The sequence below is a fragment of the Vidua chalybeata genome, chromosome 1 (genome assembly GCF_026979565.1).
Source record: "Vidua chalybeata isolate OUT-0048 chromosome 1, bVidCha1 merged haplotype, whole genome shotgun sequence".
Taxonomy (NCBI): Eukaryota; Metazoa; Chordata; class Aves; order Passeriformes; family Viduidae; genus Vidua; species Vidua chalybeata.
The window spans coordinates 124,348,821-124,355,332 of NC_071530.1; the positions used below are offsets into that span (position 1 = coordinate 124,348,821).

Genomic DNA, 6,512 nt, shown 5'->3' on the forward strand with positions numbered 1-6,512 from the left:
AAAAGGTCTGTCCCTTCTGGGTCTGTTTTTTCTTCATGGAAACAGAATTGCACTTCAGCTACAGCAATGGAGCCCTTGAGGTTTTTTACTCATTTCCTCCTTATGTATCCTAAAGGAATGTTCATTCTTATCATTAACCATCCTGAAGGCCATGCCAAATAAGGTTTTCATTTTTTTTGTAGCTTGGAAGAAATGCTATCTGATTTTGTTCCAATAAAAGTGCTAGTAAGTACTTCAGATGATCCATTCTTGCTGCTTGTTTGCAGGCTTCTTAATAACAAGTTGGAGATACATAATGATGGTTGTCACCCTAGGAATAACTGGGCTCTCCTCTCCTTATTCTCAGTTCACTGTAAATACATTCAGCTGTAGCAGGATCATGTTTCCACTTTGGACACTGTATCCCATTTATTCCATCAAAGTTAAGCCAGCAGAGCATTCTGCTGAGGGATTTGGGAGATACCATATTGAAGTCTGACAGAAGGTGAAAGAGCAGGGATATCCAAGAGAGCACAAACACCTTCCCAAAGGAGTGACTGGGCACCTCAGAAGAGGCTACTAAAGGAATGTAAGAAGAATGCTGCTCTGTTCTATCTCTTCTTCCTTGTTTGAATTGTTCCCCTCTTTCATCAGCAATATCTCTACTCCAAATATTTTTCTTCTTAACAACAGCCTTTCCATGGGCATTTTTTCCCCAAAAACCACAGTATGCTGTCTTTGACAGCAAAAGCCCTTAATTTCTCCGGGCAGGATTAGGAAAGATGTAGCTTAAATTATCAGAAGTGCTATTTCAGTAGCACAGCTAATACTGGTTTCCCTGTTCAAATACACTACAAGATAACTTTCATTATGCCTTTAAATAAACACAGTTTTCATAGATGCAAGTATGTAAACAAATTTGTGTCTGTTCTTGTTTTACACTTTCAGCCATGGCTATGCTGACACAGTGCTGCTGATCATTTCATGTCACATTTATCATGGCCTTGCTACTCTATCCCATTAATGATTTCTTTAAAATTTCCTGTTTCCCAGGAGAATGCAGAGACTGACTCTCTAGCCTTCCCTGCAGTGTAAAGTGAAGTTCTTTCCCTCCCATGTTCGTGTGCTCTAAAGCAAACTTTTGCAATACTTAAAGCAAAGGTCTCAGGAACAGACCGCAGCCTCCTCACCAGCCGTAATTACTCCCTGAAGCAGATCACATCCTGCACAATTACAAAGATGATACAACTGAAGACCACACCTGGTGAGTACAAAGGAGCCTCAGTTAAGAATGAACAAGCAATGGAAAGGTGGGGGGTGTCTTTTATGACATCCAGAGCTGGAGGGAATGTGCACAATTCTGCCAGAGGGCTTCCAGCTGTACCTTTAGGACTGACTTAAATGCTTTCCCTTTGTGTATCTATAGACATTACAGATACAGTCCCTTTGGTGCCCAAGCTCTAAAAAGTGCCAGTAACTCCACAGCAAACTGCAGGGTGTAGTGGAGACATGGTTTTCATCAGTGCCTGCTGCCCAGCTTCCTCAGCAGCTTGGTAGTGTGCGGTTTCCACTGTAGCTGATGTCACAACACAGCTAAAGCTTCACCATGCTCTGTCTTAGGCAGCTTTGTAAGTTTCATGCTCTCAAGCACATTTCAATCTGCTTTGCCCTTCCCATTTCACTGTGCTCCTTTTCAAAGTGGTGCTTGTGGATAGAGAAGCCTTGAAAAGGATGAACCCAGAGCAGCAAGTTCCCTGCAGAAATCAGAGGCAAAGGCTAAAGAAAAGGTAATCTATACCCTATATCTCATTAAGTCACAGTGCATTCATATTTCAGGAAGACTGTTTTTGAAGTGGCAAGCAGTTTAAAAGTAGACCTGCTCAGCCACAGGACTTCCAAGCAACAAGAGATGTAGTTGAATTTGAGCTGTACACGCTGTGAAAAGTTCCCCACCACTTCTAATTTTCTGAAGCTGGATAAATCCTCTCAGAACTCTGTGTTTGCAGAGACTTTTGGCTTTGCACAATGATTTAACTGTATTTGCCCTGTAAGTTTTATCTTCTGTTTGCTTGTGCAATATTTTAATGGCTTTGACTTTGTGACTTTCAGGCATCTAAAGTGCTATAGCAGATGGGAACAATAACATTTTCATTGGAACACATTGCCAATCTGGGTTTTAATTCAGACGTTTCCAGCTGCTGATCTGTGGTCCAGTGACTGAAATGTATGTCCAAAACATTTTCTTTTAATTTTTTTTCCTTGGGCAAAAACAAGAAGACAAATCCTACACTTTCATTTTGTGTCCATCTTTGGCCTTTGAGAGCCAACGTACAGCCACAATAATGTCCCTTTAGAAACGTAGCTCCTGTGTAAGGGCACGCTAAGGGCCACCAGTGTGCCTGGTTCCTAAAGGATGTGAACACTCAAGCTTTGAAATCTGCCTCTTTGCTTGCAGAGCAACGAGCCATGCAGTATCATTGATATAAAGCTCCCCAGCCTAAGTCCTGAAGCCTGCAAAGATATTGTACTGAAGGGAAGAGCTGCAAAAACCAGACGAGCAAATTGCGCTTCATCTCTTTGTGCTTAACCTGGGTACCAGTAAACATCTTTTTCTTTTTCTTTTTTTTAAGCTGCTAGCTAATACTCTCACACAAGCAGATAACTTGGTAAATTTTTCTCAGGTGATAGTAAATCATGTTTTGCATTTATTGATTATTTTTTTAGGTTGTTTTTTTGTTTTTTTTGTTTTTTTTCTTTTGGCAAACAGTTGCTTTATAGCAACTCATCTTTTTCGCACAGGTTAGCATTTCATAAATATAGAAGTGCAGAGATTCCCCTCTAAAACTAAAATTCTACCTGAAAGAAAACAGTTTAAAATTATTCAACTGAAGGCAAAAGCAAGTTTGAGACTAAAACTAAAGTAACAACTGGAAATAAATTAATCAGCATGGTCAGCATATTCTTCAGCATTTTTGTACAAGTAACACAGCTGTAGTAAACCTGGCCCTGGCATTCATCAGATTCTTGTTGCTTTGTCCCATATTTTGTGGCAGTATCTGCTAGTAATGTATTAACAAAAATCACCTTCCCAAGGCATGGAAACACTTTTTTTAGCTCCTGACGTTATAAAGGTATCTTGAATCAATAGAGCTGGCCATTTACTGCAAGAATCGGAAATACTGTGGGAGGTAATTGCTTCACAGCAAATTACTTCACATAATTTGATAGTCACTAGGTCTCATGCATTATTCTTGCTGTTAATCCATTGTGATTTATTATCCATTTCTACTCCATTTATCATCACTTTACTGTTCAAGGTTTTTCCTGATCTTTGCTTCTCAGAGCCCAGTCTCACATTTCATTGCTGGCAGTTCAAATAAAAAATAAAATAGATTAAACACTTGAAATGCAGTGCCCAACAAATATGTTTCACTTGTACTGTGTCTGGAGGGTGTCCTGGACAGTGCAATCTTTCAATTTTTCATTTCTTGTGGTAAGTCAAAAAGAGTATGCCAACAAGACTCCCCTTTTTGGAGTAACAATGATTAGATTTCACTTGACTTCCAAATCTAGCTACAAATACGCAGCACTTTGTCTTTTCATTGTGCTGCTGACATTTATTGAGAGTGTGTTGGAATGTTTTGAAAATATACAGTTATCCATTGCTGGTGTTTTCCATGCTTCTTGGGGTTTAAGGGTTGTCAGATTCAACCCGTTTTGGATAGTAGATAAAGACAGTGCTGGCTGATCTGCATTCCCTTCACTCTGTTTTAACATTTTCATTCTGTTAGTATTTCTCTAGGATTACTCTGCTCGAGGGAGGCTGGACCAGATGACCCACTGTGGTCCCTTCCAACCTCATCCATTATGTGATTCTGTGATTCTCAAGTGAGAGATGTGGCTGAGAGCCTGAGGTGAGGAGTGGGACAAGTGGCAACAGAGCAGTTCCCTGCAGATTTTCCAGAGCTATAAGTGGGCTCTATGCATACCCATGGGGACCAGGCAAGACAGCCTCAAAATGTCTCTTTGCTTGGAGCTGTCTGTCCAGAATTCCAGCACAATATTTTCCCAATTGTCAGTGCTGCATGTGAAAAAAGACTTTGTCAAAACAGGGAGGAGACAGGGCTTCTCTGTGCCAAGATAGCAAGGATCAGCAGCAGAACCTGGAATAATGTTCTTTGCCCCAAAGCCTACAGTGCTTGTGTTGGATTGTTTTATGGGCAGTAAGGCAGGGGGTGCAGGTGACAGCTCAGACCTAAGTAACCTCTGATGAGGCTCCTCCTGTTTGCCTCTAAATAAAACTGAAATATTTGGAGCTGAGCTACATGAAGGCTAAGAACAGAAGGAGGTAGCATTTCCACCAGGTTGGACTAAATGACCCTCAAAGCTGTAGGATTATGCTCTTCATCACTACCAAAGCACAAGCAGGACTCCAGCCTATGAGTGACTTGAGTAGTGAGGATCATTTACTGTCCTGGATGGTCATATGATAGTTGGACTGCTCTCAGTCAATGCTCTCCTGTAAAGTTACAGGAGGACAAGGCATCTTCTCTCTTGGTCCTGCAGCGTGACAGGTTTGTCAGACTGATGCTTCACTCCCTTTCTGGTGAGCACAGTTCTCCTTGTGCTATACACAGGCTCCTGGCCTGTGTTTAGAAATCCAAGGCCATTAAAGATGCCCAGGAATATAGGTAACACTGGAGGCATTTGTTTTGACAGAAATCCTTTCTGCCTAAATGAGACCTTTGTTTCAGCCAAGAGTTCAACAGAAGGCTTGCCTGTGCTTTGCACGCTTGACATTTTTTGCGGCTTAAGCCCATTTTACATGGTAGCAATACATCATCAGGAAAGTACTGTGCTTTTTTGCTTGACCTTCTGTAGTTCCTGTTCCCATTTTTAGAAGCCACTTCAAATGTTGCTGTTGGTCATGTTCCATTTATATTCAATCTGCTCCTCATGTCACTGTTGTCACTCATACTGCTAACTATGGAACTGAGAATTAACATTTGTTTTCAACGAAAGAGCATTTTCAGTCTCCTTACCTATCACTTATTAATTGGAATTTCAGCATTACTTGCAACACACAAGGGTTTTTTTTTGGGTCTTCACTCATTACATGGTACATGCAAGTTGCAACAGACTGCTCAAACAGGGATTTTCCTATAATGAAGCCAGTAATAATTTGTGACCTCTGTGGATTTTGGGTAAATCATATCTCTTTCTGGTAAAACTGTGACGTAACAATCACCAATAATGATGGAGTTGCATCCACAACCTCAGATGTCCCTGTGGTTTTGCTTTCTATCCCTTTTTAAAGCAAATGGTGTCACAGCCATGACATCAGCACTTTCTTTAGGATGGGCAGAATTTCTTCTCTCCTTCTCCTCTCATTCCTAAGCCAGCAATGTGAAGCTGATGGAAGAACTCTTTATCTAGGCCTGCCTGGCAAGAGCTGGTCTTGTCACCACTTCTTGTCTGCAGGCTTGGTACAGCTGCCCATTTTCCTGAGGGATGAGGGTCTAAGGTGACAGTTTCATTACTTAGAGACCTCCAACTGACAGGCAAGTCTGTCCCTAAATATAGCATTTTGTATCCTCTGCTACAGTCATTCTTTTGCCATAAATGTACCATTAAGCAGGGTGTTAAAAATGGGTTCAATTTATGTTAAAAACAGGAGATTCATTTCTGCACATACCAGAGGTCTTTATGGAGCAGCAAACACTATCACTGTCCTTGTGGACACCATCTGAGTGGTCAGTGGGTATCCATAGAGGACCCTGTAGAAAATAGGACCTCCACCAACTATATTCAAACAGATCTGCTTCCTCAGGGCTCATTTATATCAAAGAACTTTTTTTAAATGTGTGTGTCCTGGCTCCTTCTCCAACCCCCCTTTTATTTGTCTGCCTTCCAGGTGGTGAGCAGGCTTGGGCAGTTGTGCTGCTGGTATAGGAGTCCATCCCACTCCCAGAAGACAAGAGATTGTTACTAAGCACTCTTCCCTGTTGGACTTTCGGGGGGATCAGTAAAGCACAAAGTTGAAAGTCACTATGGCAATGTCTGACCATAGGAATTTGACCCACCTGGCTTTTACAGCTCTAACTACATTAATACAATTAAGGAAGGAAAGGTCTGGAAATAGCTGCCTTGGAGACATCTGTGGGGAAAAGGACATCTGGTCTGGAGACAGACTATCCTGAGCAAGACCCAGGCAAAACTTCCCAGGCTCAAGCTCTCTGAAAGTTATTATATCATGTGGGCATGACTTATAGTTTTCTTTGAAACATCAGGGGTTTTCCCAAGATAACCTACTCATGGCCAAATGGCAAGGGGTGTTACCCTGAAAGTGAACAGGCAGTGATATTCCTTTAGAGCATGTTGTATTTTGGCTGAATTATGTCAGTAACAGTTTGCTGAGGCTGAAACTAAAATACATTTTGCTGGGGCTTGTCAAGAGAGCTTATACCCAGCATATGGCTTGCACAGTCACCCCTGAAACAGCCTGAGCCACGTGAATATTTAACATGCATAGC

General features: G+C 41.6%; 1 long non-coding RNA gene across 1 annotated transcript; it reads left to right on the forward strand.

Annotated features, from left to right (window-relative positions):
- The first annotated feature begins 1,620 nt into the window (after nt 1–1,620).
- On the forward strand, nt 1,621–5,999 carry LOC128798321 (uncharacterized). Its single transcript, XR_008434382.1, has 5 exons — nt 1,621–1,766; nt 2,089–2,203; nt 2,435–2,571; nt 3,771–3,893; nt 5,894–5,999. It is a non-coding gene; the product is annotated as an uncharacterized LOC128798321 (long non-coding RNA).
- The last annotated feature ends 513 nt before the right edge of the window (nt 6,000–6,512 follow it).